The sequence below is a fragment of the Aethalodelphis obliquidens genome, unplaced genomic scaffold (assembly GCF_003676395.1).
Source record: "Aethalodelphis obliquidens isolate GAN/ISIS:26980383/991018 unplaced genomic scaffold, ASM367639v1 scaffold34, whole genome shotgun sequence".
Lineage (NCBI taxonomy): Eukaryota > Metazoa > Chordata > Mammalia > Artiodactyla > Delphinidae > Aethalodelphis > Aethalodelphis obliquidens.
The window spans coordinates 1,567,698-1,594,145 of record NW_020837978.1 but is presented as its reverse complement, the minus strand read 5'-3'; the positions used below and the strand labels follow the sequence as shown (position 1 = coordinate 1,594,145).

Genomic DNA, 26,448 nt, shown 5'->3' with positions numbered 1-26,448 from the left:
CCGCTAACTCCAGTGCACTCCGGAGACTGGGAAGGGATGGGGCCAAGAGGGAGGGGAGGGAGGGAGCCTTCCAGCCCAGGGCCGCTAACTCCAGTGCACCCAAGTTCTCTTTCTCAGGTTCGTTTGCTCAGCTGGTGCCACGCGCTGCTCCAGCCCCACCAGGCCTGGTGGAAAGCGGCTTCCTCCAAAGTCTAAGGGTCCATCTTAAAGAAGTGGTTTGCAGCCGAGAAGAAGGGAGCCCCGTTGAGCTCCGTGTGTAAACAGCGTTTCGCACTCCACCGATAGCGAGCCCGCCGGCGCACGCACGGCAGGCTCTCTAGACCTTCCTCCGCCCCGATTACTGGTCTTCCCATGGCTCTCTTTATTCCAAACACACACACAGCCCCTGCTGCCCATACCCTGGGGCGAGGTATGTCGTCTCCCCAGACACCCATCCTCCCAGCGACCGTGACTCAGGACCCACACCCTCGGCTCGCTCCCGCAGTGGTCAAAATGCTTGTCGCCATTGGCACTCGGGCGACCGACCGTTCACCCCACCTTTTTTCTCTCTGACCGAACGTCAGTGAAAGCTGGATTTGGAGAGCCTCACCGGCAGCTTCCAGCTGGGAGCAAAGAGGGCAGAGCCTTGAGGGACAGCCAACTCCTCCCTAGGCTGCCCTACAGCTGGGCCCCATCCTCCCTCTCAGCCTGAAGGTGGTCCCCGTGCCTTGTCTCCAACGACCCCCTGCCCGTCACACACGACACGATTAGGGGATGATGAGGGATGACACGACAGCACTCGCAAAGCCCCTCACTGCGAAGGGGACAGAGCTGGTCCGCCTGCCTCAAGGCCGTAACTTACTCCCATCAGAGGTAGGAGCTCGGTGGCCTTGAGGGGTGTCCAGTGCTGAGACCAGACCTGCCCAGTGGCCAGCAGTCCGGGCCTCAGGTGGCGCCCAGAGGACAGGCAGAGAGTGTCAGCAATGACAGGTCCCTCCCAGGCGGCCGCTCCCTGCCAGGGAGACAGAAGGGAGGGGGCAGCTTCTTTGCGCCTCGTGTTCTCAAGGGTCAAGGAAATATCACAAGGGAAGAGTGAGAAGAAGAGAGAGAGACGGGCCAGCTTCCCGGGGACGGTCCGGCTGGTCTCCTGTGAAGCCCGAACACCAGCTTCTAATTTCACATCGTCAAGATTCACCTCCCAGAAAAGTCAGAGCCGAAAAGAACGTGTAATCTTCTTGAAAGAGATCCCACAGCTTCTCCAGATGTTTTGGTTTATTCTGTGGGGAGGGGAAAAGGCCTCGCTGGAGAGAAGCAAATATGTTCATTCCCTGAAAGGAGGAAGGTCACCGAGTGGGAACAGTTTATTCGCCTTTGGAAGGATCGCATTTCAGCAGAAGCAGCCAGGAATAAGATATCATTTGTTAACTTTGCTGATCCAGTAAGTGTACGCTGGACAGCTGAGCCATTATTTGGGGCTCTCTGTTACGTGCCCTGTAACAAGGAAACAATGTCCCGCTGAGTTTAGGTGTGGTGTGTGCTAAGACCACATAAAACTTTCAGCGGCTTTGTACCAAGTTGATTTTAGGGAACGGCACACATTGAACCAGTAGAACAGAAAGAAACCACGGCCTTCCCTCCCCTCATCAGGAAATGCATTGCTAGTAAATTACTGGAGAGTTTCAATGGTGTATGGTGATTTTTATCAAATCAACTCCAGAATGTAGGATTGTATTGTTGCCTGTGTGGTGGTTTTTCTCCCCAGGTGAAATACCCCAGGATCAGATAAACTTTTTGAGTTAAAAGGACTGTTTGTGTCCCTGCTTCTCATTCTACTGATGGAAGGTCGAGAACCACGGCGGGGTCAAGCGCAGGTGTGTGCGCACGAGGTACCTCAGGGACGGAGCCAGGACTATAGGACCTGGACGATGTTCCATCAGACCAGGAGGCCACAAAGGAACACATGCAGAGGTGCCGGCCTGGCCCCCAGAGCTCCGTGCACCGTCCTGACTCATCTTGGCATCAGCTGTAGGGCGTCAGCTGTAGGGCGGCAGCTCTTTCTTTTCTCCAAACACCCCTTCCGCTCCCAGCCTGAAGGGGCGCAGGGGCGGGGCCGGAGCCTGGGCCAGGTACGGGCAGAATAAGGAGGCTGCCTGAGGTGAGCTCCGGGAGCCCCGCCCCTCGGGAGCATCATTCTGCGCGGCTGACCAATGGTTCACAGCGACCGGCCCGGGCCGGCGGCTGCATCTCCCTTCCTCGCTCCCGAGACAGGGGACAGGGCAGGGGGGGTAAGGGCAGAGGGCGAACTGAAAGTACAGGCTGACAGGGTCCCTCTCTTTGATTGCTGTGTCCCTGACAACGACCCGTCCTAGGAATTGCGTGGCTGAGGGAGAGACAGTGATGGGTGGGGTGACTCGGAGGCTGAACTGCAGCCCGGGAGGGAGGCCGGTGAGGCTCAGCTCACGGTGCTGCTGCCAATGCAGGGCGGCCGCCAGCCCCTCCCTGCAGGGGACTTGGTGGGGGGCTGTCAGCGCTCCTTCCCTCCTCTGACAGCAGCTCCGCGGCCAGCTCCCGAGGTGGGCGTGGGCACTGGTCTGGACCCTGGAGCCTCCATGCCTGTTCAGCGGTCAGCCCAGGGGAGCTCATGGGCCAAGTAAGGCCAGAGAGACTCTCTGGGAGGTGCAGTGGAGAGGCATGGAGAGAAGTACCAACCACAGTGTCACAGAGCATCAGAGCCTTCCGTGGCCCCCTATAAGTGAGGCCAGCAGGCAGGAGAGCGGGTCTGAGGGCCAGAGCACAGTGAAGGGCAGAGACCAAGTCAAAGTCCCGGGACTCAGTTACGCCAAGGTCTAATCCAGCTCTTTCAGCGCATCCTCCTTTTGCTCAAGTCAGTAACTGCGGTTCTGACACTTGACAGAAGGAACACAGGACCCAGGATATCCGCGATCAGACAGCACTGGGGGGAGGCAGGAAGGCTGTGGAGCAAGGGTAAGTCTGGTCAGAAAAAAACAGCATGGTAGGCCTAATCAGGCTCCACCAAGCATTAACCCAGGTGGGCTTCCTGGAGGCGGGTACACAGCAGCTTTGACTGAGCGTGAACCGTGTGTGCCAGGGAGATGGACGCGCAGACAGAGATCCTCTAACCGAGCCTGGGAGAAAAGGCAGGGCTGCACCCAGAGGCCATTTCCTGGATGAGGGAAAACAGAAGGAGGGGGCGACTGGGAGGAGAGGCAGAGGAAGAGTGCAGTTTGGGGATGTTACATGTGAGCTTCTGCAGGACACCCAGTGGGGGGTGTCCAGCTGGCACATCCGTACACAGCTCTGAAGGTGGGGATGAAAATGTGGGCTGGAGACACCAAATTAGGGGTCAGCGACACAGGGGGAGGGCAGCCAAAACCGTGGGCCTGGATGGACGAGGTTGCCCGGAGACCAGGGTGAGAGAGAGAGCCACGGACAGACCCTTCACGGCGACAAGACCTGGGGAAGGAGCTGGAAAGGAAAAGAACCAGAACGGCGAGAGGGAGAAGGGGATCCGTGGGGAGTGTTGCCACGAGGCTACGTGAGCAAGAGAGGGTTCCTGACAATGAATGCAGCTGGCAAAGCCAAATGCCACAGAGAGGTCGAAAAGTAGACGAGCCGGGAAATATTCTCTGGATCTGGCGATCTGGAGAGCAGTGTCAGGGTGATGGTGGTGCCTCCTGTGCCCTTTTGCTGCTCCTCCTACAAACCTCTAGGGCAGCTCTCGGCACAAGGCAGGGAATGATTCCCTTCCACATTCTTCTCTCTTACTAGACTATTAGCTCCTTGAGGTCAGGGACTCTGTACTGTCCATCTTTTGCTTTTAAGCTATTTAATTGTGGTATAATTTCCATGTAGAAAATGCACCCATCTTACCGTATGGCTCAGCCTGTGTTTACACGTGCACCCACTGTATAACCCCAGCAGATCGAGATGGACACATTTCTAGGACCAGAGACGCCCACCCCTGCCCTTCCCAGCCAACACCCCAGAGGTCAGCACTCTTCTGCCCTCTGTCACCATAGATGGGTTATGCCTGTTCTGAACTTAGTATAAGTGGAGCCGTAGAGCATGTGCTCTTGGGAGATGCCCACTTTCGCTTCAACACGGGTCCCCAGGTGGCGCCATGAAGCTGGGACCAGCCCCACCGCGTTGCTGTAGGTTAAACGGCTGCACCACACTCTTCTGTCACCAGATGTTTGACATCTGGAACCCAGGTGGTGGCTTGAAGAGAAATGCTGCCATGGACATTCTTGCACACATGATGGACATAGTACTCATTTTGGAGGTGTATGCCCAGGAGTGGAAGTCTGGTTATGTCCTTGGATCTTTTTCTTTTTTTTTTTTTAGTGGTACGCGGGCCTCTCACTGCTGTGGCCTCTCCCGTTGCGGAGCACAGGCTCCGGACGCGCAGGCTCAGCGGCCATGGCTCACGGGCCCAGCCGCTCCGCGGCACGTGGGATCCTCCCGGACCGGGGCACGAACCCGCGTCCCCTGCATCGGCAGGCGGACTCTCAACCACTGCGCCCCCAGGGAAGCCCTGTCCTTGGATCTTTTATTCTCAGCACTTTGTCCTATATCAGGCCAACAGGATACATACCTAATAAGTACAAATTGCCCTTGAAACCTTAAACAATTTTTCAACAAATCTCTTGTAAAAAGTTAAATTTAATGCTATTTACTAGGGTCTTTATGGTATTATCAACAAATTTTTAAAATCAATTTCCAAGTAAGTGTATCAAAATCTAAAGAACAGGCCAAAATCTCAATTAGCAGAGGACATAAGCCCCTCTCTTTAAAGAACTCATATACAAGCTCAAATTGTTTTTTAAACAACTATGCAATTTCAGTAAATAAGGTAAACAGCCTTTGAAATGAATGAGCCAGAATCTGGAGAACTGGTTGCAAGGAGGCTCCAGAAGAGGACCTGCAGGCTCGCCAAGGGCAGGGATGAGACACACGTTCTGGAAGCAGGTCTGGGTCAGGGCAGCCATCTTTGCACAAGAAACACATCTGGGCAAGAACCGGGCTTCAGCGGGAGCCTCGACAAACGCCCCGGGAATAACACGATGCGAAGGAACCTCACCAATCAACGTACCAAATGTGTGCTTTTCTTTTGAATACCGGCTTCGGTTTTCACCGGTTAGAAGAAGTTGAGTGCTAGGCGAAAGCCAAGGAGGCGTGAGAAAGGGGCTTTCCTGGTGGGAGCTGGACCTGCCTGCCACCTCCTCCTCATCCTAGCTCCCCTGATGGGCAGAACCTGACCACAAGTTTGGCCTGAGTTGGCATGAAAAGAAGTGAAGTCTTGCCTCAAAGAAAAGATAAAAGGAACAGCCAGATATGTGATTTCAGATCTGGATCCAGGCCTTGGTCTACATTCCATCTCACTCCATCCCCCCCCCCACCCGGCCCCCACCCAACCCACTGCCCTGAGGCGTGACCCAAGTCCAAAGAAGAAGTCAAAGAATTTTTTGGTGTTTTTCTAGGTCTCCTCCCATCCCCTTGGAAATCCTTCTGGGGGCGGGGGGCAGGGAACAGTCCCCTGCCTATCCAGCATAAACTATCAATACAAAATGGTTAGATAAATACTTTAGGCAGAGGGTGACGGTGAGGGTGAACTCCAGGCCACTAATCCTCGAGGCTGGCAGACACTGATAAGAAACACAGGACGAGCTGAAAAAGGAATGAACACAAAGAGAGGGACGGCCTTTTCCGGCGGGTCAACCCCGGACAGAACAAATGAATGCGTCTCCTCTGACGGCTATAGCTCTCCCACCTCGATGTCGGGTCAGACACAAGGCCGCGTTCATTTGCTCTGTGGTCTCATACATTAATGACACAGGAGTATCTGAGCAGAAAACAGCCTGAAAAAACACAATGTTATGGGAAACAGTGACCTTGTCCTCACCTGGGGCCCAGAGGTCTGCTCGCCCGCATAGGGGACGCAAGCTTCCTGTGATGCCCACCCGATGGTTCAGAAGTTCCCTCGAGTGTCTCACGAAACACAGGGCCGCTGTAGTCACAACTCCAGGACACCACTTACAATGGGTGTCCTTGGGGGACAAAATGGGAATGAACGTGTTGAACATTGGTCACATGTCCTGAAATACCCAGAACACTTGAATTTTAAACTGGACACCTCATTGCCTTGGCAAGTTCCTCGAAATGTCAGGGTCACAGGTCCTGTGTTTTGGGGGATAAACACACACACACACACACACTCACAAGATGTGAGCACAGCAGGTGGAGGGGAAGGTGGCTGCAGAAGTGTGAGAAGCGGCCCCGTGAAGCGCCGCCGCTCACCCATCGCTGTTGCCTGTCCTCCCCGTCCTTGCTCTCTGTACACGGGGGTTCTAACAGGCACAACACTCTGGCTTAGTTCTTGACTCGCAAGTCTTAGAAAACGTGGTGGCTCCAAATAAACTGGAAGTCCCCCCGCCAAAGGCGGGCACACAGCGGGGCACAAAGCAGACGATCAACAAGTAATTTTTTATTTGACTTGACTGTGCTCCCCCTTCCTTTTATTATCCTCGGTTGCATATGCTGAAGGTCTCCTTCCTGCAGAATTAATCTATTCTTAAGGAAAATACAGTTTCTAACAGCATTAAAAACTTCTATCTCCCACCATCTTCTCTTTCTCTCTCAGCCCCTCTAGTGGGCAGCTGCAATCATGCTTCCCTCTCCAGGTGCGTCCAGTCGTGCACCCGGCCTCTCAGGTGAGGCCCTCCCTTTAAACCTGTTCAGCCTAAACTCAGCGATGAGTCACTTATCTGCACATATATCCTCAACTCCTTTGTTTCTTTCTGGTGCGGTCATGCTTCCTTAACAAAAACACAGTCTCACTCTCAAGGAACTTAATTCTACTGCACTCACCTCATACTCTTCCCGTACCATCCACCAACCATGATCCTTGGTATTTACCCAAAGAAGCTGAAAACTTATGTCCATACAAAAACTTGCACACGGAAGTTTATAGCAGCTTTACTCATAATTGCAAAAATTTGCCAAAAATCAAGATGCCCTTCAGCAGGTGACTGCATAAATAAACTGTGGTTCATCCGGACAATGGAATATTATTCAGCAGTAAAAAGTAGTGAGCTATCAAGCCACGAAAAGACATTGAAAAACCCCAAATGCGTATTACTGAGTGAAAGTAGCCAATCTGAAAAGGCTATGTACTGTATTTTCCAGCTCTGTGACATTCTGGAAAAGGCAGAACTATGGAGACTGTTTCAGAAAAGACGTCTTCCCTCCTTTTTTAAGGTAATTCCCTTCGTGGCCCTTACCCTTCTCCTCAGGAATGTCCCACTGTTGTACCTTCGATCTCTTTCTCTCCACTCTTCCTACCCTTCGGCCTGAAAGAAAAACACACAAAAAGAAAATACATACACAAAACACCCTCTTGACTCTGGGCTCCCTCAAGCCCCTTCCTGTCTCCTCTGCCCTGCGGGCTCTCCGAGCTCTATGCAGACACCCCAAGTGGCTGTCACTACATCCTCACCTCCCACGTACTCCTCAACCAGCGTCAACTAACACTTGCCCTTTGCCCTCTCAAGTCAATGTTTTCTCAAAAATGAGAAATCTGACTTCCTCACTTAATCCCCAAGCCAGTCCAATGCCCCTCACATAGTGGGTTCAATAAATATTTGTTGAAAAGACATCCCGAATGATTTCCTAATTTCCAGCGAAGACCGCCTTTTGTCACTAGGCCTTGCGGACTACTGAAGCCCCGCCACCCCTGCCCTGTAGATAGATGGAGTCTCCTCTCCATCCTCAGCCTGAGACGGTCTTTCAGAGCACATGTCAGGTGCGGTGGATGGACTTCGCTCTGGCTTCCTGGACCGCCACCTCCTGACATCCACGTTCACGTTCACCCTGTCCAAGTGTGGGCGGGGCCGTGTAGTGACTCCACCACAGTGTGTAACCTCCGCCCGTCTGCGCTGCAGCCCTGCACCCGTGCTGACTCAGAAGGCGCGAGGGGCCTTGAATCCCACAGGCCCAGGAGGTGATCCCGCCAGCAGCCTGAGGCGTCCGAAGCCTCCAGGTGAGAGCCCAGCCCAGCGGTACCCTGACTGCGTCCTGGGAGACCCCGGGCACAGGACCCAGCTGAGCCGTGCCCAGACCCCTCCCCACGGAAACCGTGCCGTGATGAATGTGCGTTGTCTCCCGCTGCTGACTCTGTGGTCATTCGATACGCAGCGCAGACCACTTAAGAGGCCGGTCACAGCACTCCCTGCTCACACCCTCAGGGGCCTCCGTCTCATTCAGAATAAACCCCAAAGTCCTGTCTGTGGCCAGGAGCTCTTGTAGCCTGGCTCCTACACCTGTAAGATCCGCCTCCGCCCCCTTCCCCTTGTTCATCCCATAGCCATACGGGTCTTCCTGCTGTTCCATTCCTGCCTTTACCCTCTGTTTCCCCTGCCTGGAACATTCCACCTCCAGATCTTCCTGTGATTCGCTCCTTCACTTCATTCAGAACTGCACTCAAACACAGCTCCTCAAGGGAGCCTCCCCAGGCCCCAGTCCCAACTCCAGCCCTTATCAGTACCTGAAATTATATACCATACGTAGATTCAGATATGGGTAGCTGGCAGAAATTACCTTGAAACAAAAACAGTGACCCTGTCACTACAAGGCAAACAGCTGTCAGTCTTATTGGCAATGATACAAATTTGAGCTACCTAGTAAAAATCAGACTTTAGGAAATCTTATATCTACCCCCATGAGCAGCTTACCAATGCCTTAAGACTTTTTGATGAGTTTGGTGGTGATACTGATACTTTGATATTGTAAGTGAAACATGTCAACATTTGGAAAATGTAAAAAACTCCATGAACCATAATTTTCAAAGTGATCAATAATGATATTACAAAATCATGAATGGGTAACATAAAGACAGGCATACAGACCAATGAAACAGAATAGAGAGCCCAGAAATAAACCCTCACATACATGGTCAACTGACCTTCCACAAGGGTACCAAGACCATTCAACTGGGGAAAGGAGTCTTTTCAACAAACAGTGCTGGGAAAACTGGACATCCACGTGCAAAAGCTGGACCCTTACCTTATACATATACAAAAATTAACTCAAAATCCATAAAAAACCTAAATGTATGGGGCTTCCCTGGTGGCGCAGTGGTTGAGAGTCCGCCTGCCGATGCAGGGGACACGGGTTCATGCCCCGGTCTGGGAAGATCCCACATGCCGTGGAGCAGCTGGGCCCGTGAGCCATGGTCGCTGAGCCTGCGTGTCTGGAGCCTGTGCTCTGCAACAGGAGAGGCCACAACAGTGAGAGGCCCGTGTACAGCCAAAAAAAAAAAAAACCTAAATGTAGGACCTAAAGCTATAAAACTCTTAGAAGAAACCATAGGGGAAGAGTTTCATGACATTGGTTTGGCAAGGACTTCCTGAACACGATACCAAAACCACAGGCCACAAAAGTAAAAATAGACAAATTGGACTATATAAAAAATAAAAACTTCTGTGCATCAAAAGACACCATCAACCGAGCGAAAAGGAAACGTATGAGAGAAAATATTTACAATCATATAAATGAGAAGGGGTTAATATGAAGATAAAAACTCCTGCAACTCAACAACAAAAAACCAAATAACTTGATTAAAAAATGGGCAAAGAAGAAGATATAGAAACAGCCAAAAAGTACATGAAAAGATGTTCAACATTACTAATCATTAGAGCAACGAAAATCAAAACCACAATGAGATATTACTTCACACCTGTTAAGATGGTTACTATTAAAAAAAAAAAAGGAAAAGAAGCATTGGCAAGGATGTAGAGAAACTGGAACCCCCGTGCTCTGTTGGTGGTGGGGTTGTAAAATGGTGCAGCCCCTGTGAAAAACAGTAAGGAATTACATTAGATGAAAAATAGTATTAACCTATGATCCAGTAATTCCACTTCTGGGTATCCATCCAAAAGAATTGAGAGCAGGGTCTCCAACAGATATGTGTACACCCATGTGCATTGCAACACTATTCTCAACTGTCAGGAGGCAGAAGCAACCAAAGTGTCCACTGATGGATAATAGATAAACAAAATGTGGTCTATACATACAATGGAATATTGTTCAGCCTTAAAAAGTCAGGAAACTATGACACCTGCTACAACATGGAGGAACCTTGAGGACATGATGCTCAGTGAAATAAGCCAGTCACAAAAGGACAAACACTGCATGATTCCACCCATACGAGCCATCAAATTCAGGGGCAGACGGTAGAATGGTGGCTGCCATGGGTTATGGGAGGAGCAAATGGGAAACTGGTTTTTAATGGGTACAGAGTTTCAGTTCTGCAAGGTGAAAAGTTCAGGAAATTGGTTGCACAACAATGTGATTATACTTAATGTTACTGAACTGTATGTACACTTAAAAATGGTTAAGATGGTAAATTTCATGTTATACTTTTTTATCACAGAAAAAAATTTTTAGTTAAAAATTTCTGTGCGTCAGAGGACACAAGCAACGGAGTGAAAAGGCAGCCCACAGAATGGGAGAGAGTATTTGTGAAGCATCTATCTGATAAGAGGTTAACATCCAGAGTATACAAAGACTCCTACAGCTCAACAACAAAAAGCAAATGACCCGATTTTAAAATGAGGAAAGGATTCGAATAGACATTTCCTAAGAAGATAAACAAAAGGCCAATAAGCACACGAAAAGATGGTCCACTAGTCGTTAGGGAAAGGCACGTCTACACCGCAGTGAGCGATCACCTCACACTCACTAGAATGGCTACTGAGATGACAATTTTATGTGTCAGCTAGAATGGTCCAGGGGCGCCCAGACATTTGGTCAAACATGATTCTGGGTGTGTCTGTGAGGGTGTTTCTGGTGAGATTAACATTTGAATAGAAGGCTGAGTCAAAAGGATTGTCCTCCCTAAAGTGAGTGGAACTCACCCGGTTGAGTTGACAGCCCAAATAGACCTGACGGCCTTGAGCTGAGACAGAATATCTCCCTAACTTCTGACTCAGACTTTAACATCAGCTCTTCCTGGGTCTGGATCCTGCTGGCCTTAGGACTGGGGTAAAGCCATCACTTCTCCTGGAGTTCAGTCCTGCTGACTGAAGACCTGGGGATTTAGCAAACTGCGAGATCATGTGAGCAAATTCCTTACAATAAATAAAAATAAGTATGTATAAATTCAAACATAAACATAAATAAATATTTGTGTTTGTATGGACACACACACACACACACACACATCCTATTGGTTTTCTTTCTCTGGAGAATGGAGAGCCTTGACTAATACGGTTATCAAAAACAAAAGCTAACAAGCGTTGGTGAGGATGTAGAGAAATTGGAACCCTTGTACACGCTTGGTAAGAATGTAAGATGGTACAGCTGCTATGGAAAACAGTTCCTCAAAAAATTAAAAATAGAATTACCATACAATCCAGCAATTCCACTTTTGATAATATGACCAAAAGAATTGAAAGCAGAGTCTCAAAAGGTATTTGTCCCCTCATGTTCACAGCAGTATTCATAATAACAAAAAGGGGCAAGCAATCCAGGCATTCACTGGCAGATTATTAAATAGATAAGCAAGATGTGGTCCATCCATACCATGGAATATTATTCAGCCTTAAAAAGGACGGTAATGCTAGTATCTGTACAACATGGATGGACCTTGAGGACATGATGCTCAGTGAAATAAGCCACAGAAGGACAAATACTGGATGATTCACTTACATAAGGTACCTAAAGTAATCAAATGTTTAGAAATAGAAAGTACAATGGTGGTTGTCCTGGGATGGGGGGCAGGGGAACGGGAAATTATTGTTTAATGGGGGCAGAGTTGCAGGTTTGCAAGATGAAAAGAACCCTGGAGATGGATGGTGTGGTGATTACACAACAAAGCGAATGTACTTAAAACTACTGAACTGTACATTTAAAAATGGTTAAGATGGTAAATTTTATGTTATGTATATTTTACCACAATTTAAAATAAACAAATAAATAAAAGTCTTTCATGGGTGAAAAAGACCCATTCAAAGTACCAAATATACCAATGGATTTTACAGTAGCACGGTTCCAAAAGTTCACTGATATCTTTTCAGATTCTACATTACAACTAACTTTTAAAAATTATCATTTAATTTTTATGAAGACTCAAAGAAGAATAGTTACAATTATCCAAAAGTCTGTGAAAATATTCCTCCTTTTGAAACTACATGTGAGCCCAGATTCTCTCCATACATTTCAATCAAAACACCATATTGCAACAGACTGAATTCAAGGCAAGTAAGAGATTCCAATAGTCTTCTAGCTACCAAGCCAGAAAGGAAGGAGTTTTCCAAAAATGTAAAACAATGCCACTCTACTAATTGTTTTGTTTTGGAAAATATAGCCATTTTCACAAAATTATGGTTTTTATGTCAACATGTAACAGGTTTACCATTTTTATTTTTATATGAATTAATAAGTATTTTCAATTTGCTCAGTTTTAATTTCTAATATGGTACATATATGTAGATAAACTATACATAATGATAAGCTCTTTAGGGTCTTCAATAACTTTTAAGAGTGAAAACGAGTACTAGGTCAAAATGTGTGAAAGTACTGGTTCAGACTAATGCAATACAGAGGATAAGACACTAAATCCTCCTTTTCTCCCTCCTCTGCCCTTGAATGATTACAGCTCTACTTAATAGAACTGAGGTAATCACCCTCCGGGGGCCGGAAGTCTGAACCTGGTATCATTGGGTTGGAATCAAAATGTCATCAGGGCTGTACTCGACCCTCCCCCCACCCCAGGCTTTAGGGGAGAGTCTGTTTCTTGCCTCTTGAAGCCTCTGGGGGCTGCCAGCCTCCCCTCGCTGTGGCCACGTCACTCCAGGTTCACCCCCACCTTCACAGGGTCCCCGCTTCTGTCGGTTTGGGAACTTCCATGCTTCTCAGTTATAAGGACCCACGATTAGATCGAACACCATCTGTTGTACTTTATAGGTCAAGCAATCCCATCATAATTATATTCATTTAATCTTCTACGAATTCCAAACAGTGTCAATAAAAATTAATTAGTTCACAGTGTACTCCTGGTTGTTTTTCTAGGCCTTTCTTAATCCACAATAAAGGGATACTAACAAGGGGACAGGTTCTGGCGCCCAAGGACCTGGGTGTGAGTCTCAGCTCCGTCATTTCTCAGCTGCGCCATCAGGAAAGCTAGTCCTTCCTTTGTGCTTCAGCTTCCTCATCTGTAAAATGGGATGATGACAACACTGCCCCCCACTGAGGACTGCTGCCAAGGCTGGAAGAGTCGGTCCTTGTAAAGTCCTAGCCCAGTGCCCAGAGGACAGTAAGCATCTCCAAATGCTAGTTGTTGTTGTTATTATTATCTGAATAAGGTTTATAGGAAGAGGTTGGGTATGGCTTAGAAATCAGCTCATGGGAATTGGGATGATGGATGCTGAAGAAGCATCTGTCCAACAAGTCACAGGACCCCGGCCCCTGGGGACCCCTCCAAGCATCACTTTGCATTTCTGCACTAGAAACCATACCTACTTCTCAGAGGTTTCCCTGGCCCTGCAGCCGTGCCCCACACCCCCCAAGGGGACCCGCACATCACTGGGGGTAGCTCTCGACAGTGTCCCAAAGCCGGGGAGGCCGTGAGGGCTCTTCTTCAGCTTCAGGCATAGCCTGTTTCTAAAAATGGATACTATATATTTACAGAGGAGAAATGACAGCATGTTTTCTGTCAATAGCTACATCACTTTTATTCCACTTCTTGTTTCCCCCATTTGGAGTATTTATGAAGTTTTCCATTTGATCCTTTTTTGGGGACAGACAGCTTGTTTGGAAAAAATGGACAGACAACTAAGTAAAATGGATCCCGGGGCTCCAACCCTACAAAGAACATCCTCGGGGGGGGGGCCCACCTGCCCAAGGGTGGAAGGAGGCCCCCCCAGTTAGGACTCGGGGAGCCAGACTCAGGGGCACGAGGATGGGACCTGGGGACCCCGTGGAGCAGATGACCAGCCTACTGCCTCTGCTCCCGGCTGGAACGTGTTTCAGTCGTGACGAGTGTGAAGCGCAAAGGCAGTTGGCCAGAAAACAGGATGGAAAACGGGGGTTAGCACAGGCCGTGCGGACCGGCCCCGCTGTGCCTCTCCCACAGCAATGTGGAAACGGGAGGCTCTTCAGAGCTGTCTCCAGGTCATCTTTAGAGAAGCAGTGAGCAGAAACCGAGCCCCGAGTGTGAGTGGTGAAGGACAGGCCGGGAGCAGACGCCTGGGAGGAGGGGAGACCTGCGGCCACCGGGCGGCGACCCCGAGGGCGCTGGTCTGAGGCTCTGCGAGCTGCCGTCCTCTCAGGGCACAGCGACTTTCTGAGCGGAGAACAAATGATTCCTGCTTTTCCCAGGACGATTTTTCAAGCTGGCTTCCTCGCTGGTTTGGAGACCCAACCTGCCCATTTATAACAAGCTAACTTCAGGGCAGAGTGAAAGGCACCGGCCTTGGTGCCCAGCTCCAAACTAGAGCTGCCGCCCCAGGGTCATGGCAAGTGCCCTCCTCAGAGCCCCTTCTGGCTGAAGGCAGCCCTGCACCTCAGCTCCTCAAAGGAAGGTGCCCATTTTGCCCAAGTGCCCGTGTGTCACATCACAGATACTCGTCAGGGACACGGCGCGCTCCTTTCTTTGTTGCTTACTTTTAATCTGTCTGATCTTTAAGGAGAAAACTACCTCTAGACTTGGCTCCTGACCCTGCTACCGCAGAAGGCAGTGGGGGGAGCTCGTGGCCACAAATCCTCCTCCTAAAAAACACCTCCTCGTCTGGCAGCCAGAGAGGCGACCTTTCCAGACAGCTGGGCCAAGGGGGTGAGTCCTTGTTAAGGCCGGGCTCACGTGGGGCTAGAATCAGAACCGGAGGGACAGGGGAGCATCTGCCCTGACCAGCTCTTCACAACGACCAGGGAATGTCCCCAGAATCGCCATCAGGATGGAGGGCTGGCCAGGATGGCAAACAGGTGCTTCGCCCGTGCTCAGGCGATCTACCAGAAAGCACATTCAGAGCACACAAGTGCTCTTCTTTGTGGGATTCTATTCAAAATCAAATGAGTATTAAAAGTCACAGCAAAGTATTTAGCTCTATTTAGTAACTGGACTATCTATCATGGTAAAGGAAAGGGAATTGGGGGCTAACATACTTCTAAGCATTTCATTCAAGGGAGAAAGATTAGGGAAAACACGTAATGTATCTTAGGAACGGGAACGTCCTGTTATTGTTAGAAACTGCTGGGACCTCATTAGAGCCTATGAAAACATCATGTGTAAGTACTGAAAGGCAATAAATCTTCAACAGCCCGAAGAGAAGGTGGGTAAAGCGGGAAGGGAAGAAAAAGAGGGAGAAAAGAGGGAAATGGGCGAATTACCAGCCCTCTGGCGGTTTTTCCCATCAAACCTCGAGCCAGCTTGGGCCACCAACTGGCTTCCCAGAAGGATTGCGTGAATTCAGCTTCCTGATACAGGTTGATACAGTAGGAGACTGTATTAAATACTCTAAAATAATTATCAACAGTTAATAAAATCAGTTTAGGATAGATTTTTTTTTCCTTTTCGGTTTTCATACTGTAACCTCTCTGCAGTCTTGGTTCTTCCTTGGACATGGAAATTCCTTCTCATAAACTTCATCCTGGTACTGAATGTTGAGCCAATTCTGAAGAGCTGATCAGAAATTAAGCAGTAAAAGTTAAAGTTGCTCACTTTGGACTAACTAAACATTGTCCCTGGAGCCACTGTTACTGGCACACAGCCAAGGAGCATCTTCCAGGCCAAATGCCTTTACAAGATTACAGAGACTGTGCAGTTCATCTATTCTCTTGTGGAATTGAAAAATGCTCACAGATAATAAGTAATAGTGCTCTTTTTGAAAAAAAAGAATTGCAGCTTCAGCAGTGAGCTATGTGAAAAACAGACAGGGAGAACCTGCGGACTAATCACATCAACAAAAATTTATCAATTGAGAAAGGAATCTCTTGATAAATACAGACCGTAGGATACTCTATATCCAATAAATAATACCCTTTGCTCTATAAAAGAGATTAGTTGTCTCTTCAACTGGCCAATCTGTTTTATGATAAAAATTCAATATCTGAGCAGCCTTTATATATGGAGAGGAAAAGAAGCTCACCGTCATTTGTACTTTGTTCTCCACTGACTCTTTTTTAAACACTTAACACTTCTCTAAATATTTTACACCCTCGTCATATGCCTAACTTAAATAAAAAGCTAAATTATTAAATTTCTATTAAATATAAAGTTATGAAGTTAACAAATTTGACTCAACATTTAAACAAATGATCGGTAACAAAAATTAATCAGACTCGTCCGAAGATTTAATAGGTATAAGTCTTTCTGATGCTCTAAGCACGTCAAGGGGACACCATATTACAATGAATATAAAACAGATCAGTGCACTTACACCCAAGCTAGTTTACTAAAGGTTTAACTCTATGGATTTAAATTTGCTTTTCTATTTTTATTCTTACTTGTATTCTAATTTCTTTCTGGAGTACAATTTTCACTCATCTTAAAAAAAAAAAGCTAGGGTCACCTTCTCAGACTAGCCGTGATTGCAGATGTGAGTTTTGAGAACAAAGACAAGATTTAGGCAGCTTCCAAGGAAATTGCAGCAAAGTCACTTACCCAGGTCCCTTGCTATAGCCATGCTTGGTCCATTACTTCAGAAATTCTCCTGGTCATTGGTTTTGGAAATTTTGGTGTGTTTTCATTTTTATGACCTTCATATTTTATCATCAATATCAAAATGGTGCTTATCCGGTATGTCTTGTCTGTATTGTATCTGGTACAAGTTCAGTTTTTTGGCTCTTGTTCTAAGTAAGATCCGGTCTTACTTAGATCTAAAGCCTTTGGTTGATCTGGGTCCCTGAAACGTTGTAACACTTCTTTCTCATCAACCATTAAAATCCATAATATTGACATGGAGACACCAGCAGAAACCCCTTAGCCATTCTTCATCTTCCTTTGTGTACAGGAGGCTGGGAAGGCACAGTTCTGATGGCATTTTCCTCACCTTTAGGGTCCAAGATCCCCTCACCTCCTCTGTCTGCCTTCATGTGTAGACGATTAAATATGCACAACATGGCAACGAGTGAGCAGAATGTGCCTCAAAGAAATCGAGGAGCCCAAAACAGTGGCTTCCTTTGGACAGAGTTCGCTTTAAGCTTGACTTTGAGTTTACTGCTTAACGCTGAGCACTACCTGCTGACTACTGAGAAGCTTTGTGACCACCTGTCTCATCATATCAGCCTGGCAGTTCTCTAAGAGTGGTCCCTGGGAGGTTGGGAGAAATTCAAATTCTCCGGCTCTGTCCCAGACCAACTGAACAAGAAACTCTGAGAGCACGGCCCCATATCTGTGTTCTCACAAGTCCGCTTGCGTCCTGGGTGATCAATGCCCACGCACGTTTGATGACTACTGTAGCGTCACCAGCGAGTGCTTTACTCAGTCTTCCATTTCCTTGCACCTGCTATAGTGAGATGTGCCCCGAATGTTAAGATTGCTAACCTGTGAGGATGGAATCAGCAGGAATGATCACTTCCTGGAACAGTTTTGTCCTGCTCGGAAATAACCAACTCTGAGAAGTGTTCCGTAGATGTAGTAAGATGAAGACAGAGACATGCTCAATCAGGTCAGAGGGCTGGGAGGCAGCTGAGAAAACAACCATCAAAACTTAAATCAAGGAGAGGGAGTCTTAAAACGGGGAGATTGTGTAGAGATAGGGAAAGCGGGATGAGAAACAAGAGAACATACTGGTCTCTGCCCATCCCCCAGATCCCGACACAGAGCTCCTAAATCCCTTGGCACTTCCTGGGTGGCAGGAGCATCACTTGTTCTAAGGAGGCCAATCCTGGTGGCTCCCAGATGGCTGCAGGGTGGGGCTGCTCTCCAGAAAGGCCCAACCATGATGAGATGCTTGAACTTTCAGTCCCATCCCCCAGGCTCCAGGGAGGGGAGGGGCTGGAGACGGATGGATCATATCCTACGTCTACTTAAACATAACTCCAGACATTTGTGTCCATCAGTGTGGAGGACCAGAAGCCCTAAATGACTCAGCCCCCTTTCAAAAAAAGAAAAATAAAGGAAGTCTGGATAAATATGAACCAAAAGAAAGTAACAATTTTATGAATCAGCATTTGGCAATAAAGTGAGAAGTCTGTCTCACTTTGACGCCCGGAACCATGAGTTTCCAGTTTCAAAGTGAAACACTGGAAAGGAAGCAAGACCCAAACCAGCCTTCACCCTGAGTCTATGCACTGAACTCTGTGACCTTCCATTTCCACTGGAGAGCTCCATGGTGGCAGGAAAAACAGGAAGTGAAGGCTTCAGCCCACCCAAGGCAGGAAAACACTACATACAGGTGGGGTCCAGAATGTCCACAGCCTCAGAATCCGGGTCAGTGGGAACAGGCCCAGTTCGGAGACGGGGAGTGAGGAGCGAGCCTGTCTGGGGAACCCATGACCGCATTCCCGCTGACAGGGGCTTGCAGACGACACACACTACGTCTGTGGTTTGGAAAAACACAGACAATTTAACTCACATTCATCCCAAGTCGGTCATACTCCCAGGCAACCGACAGCAGAAATCTCTTATATCCTCAAAAGAGGCCCACTCTCAATACCTCTCACAGAATTCCAACAGATAGTTTCAGGAGCATCAACAGGAAGAAAACAGGGTGCCATGAGTAAGCAGCAGCAGAACACGCAAACCCACATCCACACACACTCACACACGCGGCTACGCACATGCGCACACACACACACGCACTCACACTCACATTCACACACCCGCACACACTGTGGATTGGGTTTTTCTGAAAGCAGCCACCAGGCCAGAACTTGGAATACAGATGTTTTTAGGATCAGTAACTGTGAAGGGGATGGAAAAAAAGCATGATTGAGCAGAAGGAAAGTTGAACTCAGTGTAGCTCCGACACAACCCTGTCAACCCAGCAGAAAGCACCAGTGAGAATACTGTCCATCAGAGTCATCCTGCACCAGGCTTGACACCCTCACGCAGCTTCCAGATCCAGGCTGCTGTGGGCAGGGCATGGCACAGGCGAGGCGGCACTTTGCAGATGGAGGCTGCCTGCTGATCTCGTGCCTCCACACAGCTGGGCATCAACTCTTCCCTTGAAGAAGAATATGGTGGCATATCTCTGCGTCGTAGAGATAGATAGGTAGGTAGATAGATAGATAATAGGTGGATAGATAGATAGATAGGTACAGAGACATATACCCACCCAGAATAGCCCAGGTAAAGATTTTAAACATACAAATTATCAAAAAATTAAAAATAAGTATTTTAATATTTTAATAACTTTTTTAATCTTTTAGAGCTTTTAAAATGACCAAGCATGTTTATAAACAGAATCAAATTTAAAGTAGAACTTTTAGAAATGAAAATTATAATAATAATTAAGTTTCAAAAGTCATTAGACAAGTTAAACAGCAGATTAAGCACAACCAAACAAAAAACTATGAAACCAGAAGGTAGATATGAAGAAAGTATTCAAAATGCAACCCAGAGACACAAAGAGATGTAAGAGAGAATGAAACGTTGTAATTTATGTTTAATTAGAGTTTAGTACGAGATAAGGGATATAAATGGGGAAGAAGCAATATTCAAAAGAGACCTAAACATTTATCCAAGGAAGACATACAGATGGCCAAGAGGCACATGAAAAGATGCTCAACACCACTAATTATTAGAGAAATGCAAATCAAAACTACAATGAGGTATCACCTCACACCAGTCAGAACGGCCATCATCAAAAAAATCTACAAACGATAAATGCTGGAGAGGGTGTGGACAAAAGGGAACCCTCTTGCACTGTTGGTGGGAATGTAAACTGATACAGCCACTATGGAGAAGAGTATGGAAGTTCCTTAAAAAACTAAAAATAGAACCACCATATGACCCAGCAATCCCACTACTGGGCATAGACCCTGAGAAAACCATAATTCAAAAGGACACATGTACCCCAATGGTCATTGCAGCACTATTTACAACAGCCAGGACATGGAAACAACCTAAGTGTCCAACACCAGATGAACGGATAAAGAAGATGTGGTACATATACACAATGGGATATTACTCGGCCATAAAAAAGGAACGAAATAGTGCCATTTGCAGAGACGTGGATGGACCTAGAGACTGTCATACAGAGTGAAGACAGAAAAAGAAAAACAAATATCGTATATTAACGCATATATGTGGAATCTAGAAAAATAGTACAGATGAACGTATTTCCAGGGCAGGAATAGAGATGCAGACATAGAGAACAGATGTGTGGACACGGGGTGGGAAGGGGAGGGTGGGATGAATTGGGAGATTAGGTTTGACATAAATACATTACCATGTATAAAATAGATAGCTAGTGGGAACCTGCTATACAGCACAGGGAGCTCAGCTTGGTGCTCTGTGACGACCTAGATGGGTGGGCTAGGGAGGGTGAGAGGGAGGTCCAAGAGCGAGGGGTTATATGTATTCATACAGCTGATTCACTTCGCTGTACAGCAGAAACTAATGCAACATTGTAAAGCAATTATAGTCCAATTAAAAAAAAAAAAGAGAGAGAATGAATGAGAAATTTCCAGACTTGTTGAAAGACTCAAACCCTCAGATTAAGGAAGCCCAGTCAATTCCCTGCAGGATAAATAAGGAAATCCCAAAGTAGATACATCATAACAAAACTGAAGAACATCAAAAACAAAGATTTTAAATACGAGTCAGAAACCTTCAAAAGGAAGGAATTATATTGAAGGCTGACTTCTTACCAGCAATGATGAAAGCCACAAAAGAGTGGACTTTTTTTTTTCAATATACTGAAAGGAAATTATGATCCTCCTGAAATTCTATACCTAGTCAAATTAATTTTCCAAGAATGAAGAGAAAATAATTTACCTTTAGAAGAACAAAACCTGACAGAGTTCAGCTCAACAGGCCCTTACAAGCAGAAATTCTAAAGAATACAAAAAGTACTAGAAATTAAAAGAAAAAACACTTGATAACCCTAAATTTTGAAATTTATTTTTGTTAAAAGACATCTTTAAAAGAGAAAACAAGGCAAATAATGGAAGAAGATACTAGCAATACATGTAACTCACAAACTTTGGTATCCATCATATGTAAAGTGTTCCTACTAATAATTAATAAGAATAAGACGGCCCAATAGAAAAATGGGCTACCAACTTGAACAGGCATTGCACACAACAGAAAATTTAAATGGGCAATAAACATTTTAAATGCCCAAATTTATTAGTAACCTAGGAAATGCAAACTAAAATCACAACGAGATGCCACTATACCAGGTTGTCAAAAATCTTGAAGCTTGATAATACCAAGTGTTGGCTTGGATATGAGGCAACTAGGACTTTCCTACACTGCTGATGGGACAGCAAACCAAGAGCAGGACGTTGTGGAAGATAAAAGCAGAGGGAGGTTTGAGACGACCTTTCTAAAAAACTTTAGCTGAGACTGAAGAATGGGGAGTTGGTCAGACCAAGTGACTCCAGGCAGAGAGAACACTTTGTACAAAGATCTGAATCGGAAAAGGACTTGGTGTGTTTGAGGACCTGAAGGACACGCAGCATGGCCAAGGCAGGAGCAAGGGGCACAGGACCAGAGCAGCACGGGATTAAGGCTGAAGGGGCAGCAGGAGACCCATGTCCCTTCAGGCCACCCTAAGGATTCTGATTATTATCCTGAGCCATCGGAGGTCATCGAAGGCTTTAAGCAAAGGAATAATGTTCTCAGATTTGCATTTTTTCAGGGATCTCTCTCTCTCAATACTAGGAAATGGGTTGAGTGTATGTGTGGGTACGAGTGGATACAGGAAAACCACTTGGCCTTTTGCAATAATGCAGGCAATCAATAGTGATGACAGGGGCTGGGGGGAGGTAATCAGATTGTGAATATTTAGTAAGTGAAATTAGCAGGTCTTGGTGATGGCTTGGATGTGGTGGTGAGGAAGGAGGGAGACGTAAAGGGTGACTTGTGATGTCTGGGGTCTGACTTGCATGTGGTGCTGTGCACGCACTCAGAGAGGAAACCCTGGCAGAAAGCCAGCTGGGTGTGGGGCAGAGAGGTCATTAGTCCAGTTCTGCACATGCTGTTTTGAGATGCTCGTCTTGCCTCGAGGTAAAGATGTAAAGGGTGCATCTGACACATAAATCTGGACCCAGTGGTGTCCTGGAGCGGGCTCACACGTGCTCTGCGTCTCTTACCAACTCTGCAATCACTGATACTGTGTCAGTACCTTGATCTTGGCCGTGGTGAGAATACTTACACCATGGAAATTGGCAAATGCTACGATTCCGGGTTTTTCCCCTCTGGAGAATCGGCTGTTAACCATTTACCCGCACCCACTCTTTGCACCAGAGCAGAAGCCTGGTCTGAAATATAAAACTTTCAGGGAGGCCTCGGGGGCTCTCAGCTGGGCTTCATTAGCAGCAGCTCATTTTCCGCACGGAGCCCAGAGTCCAAGCAGGGAATGTGCTCCCGCCATCCCCGTAAAACTGCCTGCTGTTGACACACGAATGGCTTCCAGACAATTTGGACAGGTTGGGGATAGTTTTATAAGAAAAGGAGTGAAAAAGAAATATTTGTCCATGAAACCCAACTCCCCTCCTGGCTTTGGCCTGGCAGTGTGGCAAGGCACGTGGAAACAGTGTTATGGGTTTGCGTGCACGTTCCCCTTACCACTTTGGGGACCATCTGGGCCTGCTTCCTTAGGAGCCTCTGTGGCCTGATGCCAGCCCTATGGACACCAGCACCAGGCCTCGTGCACACCCAGCCCACCCGATCGCCCACCCAGGCCTAAGAGCCCGGCCAGCAGCCCGTCTCCAACCACACAGCCTGCCCGCCAGCCAGCGGCACGGGGAAACACGGTGGCCGAGGCTCTGCCTCCTGGGGCGAGACGTGTGGCTCAGAGAAAGGCTCCCAGGGCTGCAGGGCAGCTGTCGGACATGGCTGGGATGGCAGCCCTGCCTGCGGGAAGTCGCAGGGCACCTCCAGAGATGCAGCCCTAAGACGTGACCATAGCCGGCACCTGCCTCCAGGCTGGGACTCGCCGGCTTCCCCAGCATGGTCACATGCAGTCTCTCATCTCTGTTTTCTACGACAGCTCTGTGGAGTTGAAAGCACAGGGTCACTGTCTTCCTCTGTTTTACCAGTGAGGTAACTAAGGTTCAGAAAGTGTGGCTTTTCAGCTCCTTCAAATTAACGTGGACCACCCGACGACGCGTGCTAAGCCTGGGTACAACCCACTCCAAGCGTCTGCCATTTCTCTGGACCCGGCATCTTGTGCTTGGCATCCCTGGCTTCCTGACCTCCCTGTCTTCCCCTGATTTGAATTCCAGGTAATGGAATGCATTTGTACTTATAATGGAATACATAATTCTACATATAACTGTGTCTACTAGTAACAGTATATAGTTTGCCTTCTGAAGCATCTCAACAGACTGCTTTCTATGAGGTCCCAAGAATTCCAAGCTGTGGTCATCATATAGGTGTTAACATGTACACATAAAAAATGGTTTTAACAATAGACTTTCTTCTAAGTATAAAAGTAATGCATGCGTTCATACTATAAAATTTAGAAAATTAGGGAAATCATCCATAAGTAACATTCAAAAGGAAAGTATTAAGATAAATATCAGCATAAATATACAGTCCACCAAGATGGTGACTATCTTAAAAGTACACTCATCTGAGTATGTGAACAACGGCATTTACAATATAATGAATATTCACGTGTGTGTGTCTCACCTGTGCGCATTTTCCATGTCTCATCCTACAGTCTCCTCTCAAATACCCGAGATGGGCTGTGAGACACACACTGAGTCCGATGGTCTAGGAGGTCCCCAGGGGTGCTCACCTGCTGCTGTTCACCGGCATGGTCCCTGCCACACGGAGCAGGATATTCCAGAAGTGACAGGTCGTGATTCCAAAGGCTGGATAATAAAAACACCACGGCTTCCTCCTTGCTCTCTGGGATCACTCCCTCCGAGGCAATCAGCCACCACGTTGTGAGGACCTTGTGGAGAGGGACTGAGGTTCCCTGACAACAGCCGTGGGAGGTGCCGCCGGAGGCAGACCCTCCACCCCCTGCCCAGCATCCAGAGGCTGCCGGCCCAGCGACACCTGGACCCCAAACTCACGAGAGACCCTGCGCCAGAACCGCCTGCTGTGATGCTCCTGAGTTTCTGATTTGCGGAAACTGTGGATTAATAACCCTTTATTGTTGGTTTAAGCTGGCAAGTTTGCAGCAGTAGATAACTAATACACTGGATTTAAACCAGGCAACCTAATGAAATCCGGACTCGGTCACTTCCTAGGTAAGTGGCCTTGGGAAACTCACTTCATCTCTTGTTTACAAATTCTCTGAAACTGAGGGAACATTCCCCTCAAAGCACTGTTTTAGAGAGTAGACGCAGCCACACAGCACAGAGGCCCTGGCACAAGGCGACATTCTCGGGGTGACTAATTCACACCGGTTTACCCAGAGCTCCCTCGGTTTAGCCGACAGTCTGGCACCAAGACGCCTCGCCCCAAGCTGACGGAGACAGTTGGTCACTCTAGCATTCATTGAAAATTGGTGGAGGGTGAAAGGCGTCCCTGGTATACAGTTAAGCAAGGAAGTCTAGAAGCTGCAGGGAGACTAGCCCACACTCTACTTAGCCACACACAGAGATTCCAGATGTAGGATTTCATCACCGTATCTGTGAGAACTGGGTTCCAGGCTGCTTGTCTTAGAAGTTCTGCAGTGACCCCAGCGATGCCTGGTCTGCTGGGAACTCTGCTGCCTCCACCACTCTGGTCTCAGGGGAGAGTCTGGGCCTGCCCTGGACCGTTCTTTCTGAAGGATGCGATGGGGCCTGCTCCACACACCATCAACAAGACTATCTAGAACATCGCACTTCCTCACACACTGCTGAAGCTGGAGGGCACGGAGAAAAATGCAACCTTACAGATGCTACAAATGGCTGCTCCAGAACCCAAACTCAGAGCTGACCTCAGAGGCCCTCACCAGGCAGGGTCCCTGGCCAGCCCTGAGTCGGCCTCCGCCAAGGTCCCAAGCACCACCCTGGAGGGCCCACCTACCTCTGCCCTGCCTGGAGTTATCACCTGCAGACCTCCTTGTACTAGACATGAATAAATGCCTTTCATTCCCCTTGGCTCCATTTTCCAAAGAGCGACATCTGGGAAGCAGAGTAAAATGCTCCTTCCCCCGGGAGCACAGTTTGCCTCAGCGAAGGAGCCCAGGAAGGGAGAAGCAGGCAAAGACGGGAGGGCCCACCACTGGCCAGGACGCTGAGGCGGGTGCAGACTGACAGCACCTTGCCGTCAGGGGGAGCCCGTCCCCAGGCAGGCCAGGTCTGCTGGTAACTCTTGAAGAACAACCTGCTTTCTGTCCACAGTGATCATTTCAGAAGTCAAGAATAAAGGTAAGGAGTCCTGAATGAGTTTTCTTTCTTTTCAAAACAAAATGACACAGACCTGGGCTGGACCATTTGACAAACTCCAGTGCTTCGTGGATTCCCTGTAATTAGGAGTTTCTGTCTTCAACTACCGAATTACCCACAGCAGATGCACCAGGGGAACCGGGTAGGCTGGGTAACACACAGGAGTGATTAGCAGACAGACCCTGATGCAGCTGGTCCTGCGGATGGAGGTAGGAAGCTCGGGGCCCAGACGTGAGTGAGCACGTGTGTGCGACAAAGGCTGGGCTTCCTGCCGGTGGCACCTACTTCACGCATCACATGTCTCATTGGAGAGAAGAAGAATGTCTTCCAGAAATCCAGGCGCCCCGACGCCTGGTTTAGTGCTCTTTCCAGCAGCCTGAACAAAGTGACCTGCTGCTCTCAACATCAGGTCAAAGTAAATCAAGGGGAAGGAAGTTTTGACAAACAGGCTTCATTCCATCTGGTAAACAAGAGAAAAAGGAAAAAATTCCAGGCCAAGCCTTGTAGAGAGAAGCAGTAGTGAGTGCGCAGCCTGCAGGACACAGGGCGAGTGAAAACACCGAAATTCCGGCGCCAAGACAGCTTGTCTGCTAGGATGCTACACCGGGCGGGGGAGCGACAGCACCTCCCAAGCTTGGTTTCCTAGGGATTTGCTGTCGTGGGGCGGATATTTAGAAGCGAAGCATCATGCCATCCGCGGTTCCCCAAGACAGCAGGAAGCATCCAGGCCCCTAAAGAGTCAAGACGGACCTGCGCCAGCTGCCCCGGGTGACGGATGGGAAGGGAGCCCACGCTGACTGAACGTCCTCGAACTTCCACATGTATTCATTATGTCAACCTTGCAACAGAGGACAGTGTTAAGCACCCCAACTTTATGAATCACATCGAGTGACTTGAGGGCACGCGCTTAAGAAGCGGCAGCTCCCAGGGCGAGCTGCTGCCATTGTT

At 48.0% G+C, this 26,448-nt stretch overlaps 1 long non-coding RNA gene across 1 annotated transcript in view; it reads right to left on the bottom strand.

Moving 5' to 3' along the window:
* LOC113631664 (uncharacterized) overlaps positions 1-26,448 on the bottom strand; it is a 150,702-nt gene that overhangs the window by 106,059 nt on the left and 18,195 nt on the right. The window contains exons 3-4 of the long non-coding RNA XR_003437481.1: positions 16,658-17,683; positions 7,281-7,349 (exon numbers count right to left, since the gene is read on the bottom strand). This is a non-coding gene — a long non-coding RNA (uncharacterized LOC113631664). The remainder of the gene's footprint in view (positions 1-7,280; positions 7,350-16,657; positions 17,684-26,448) is intronic.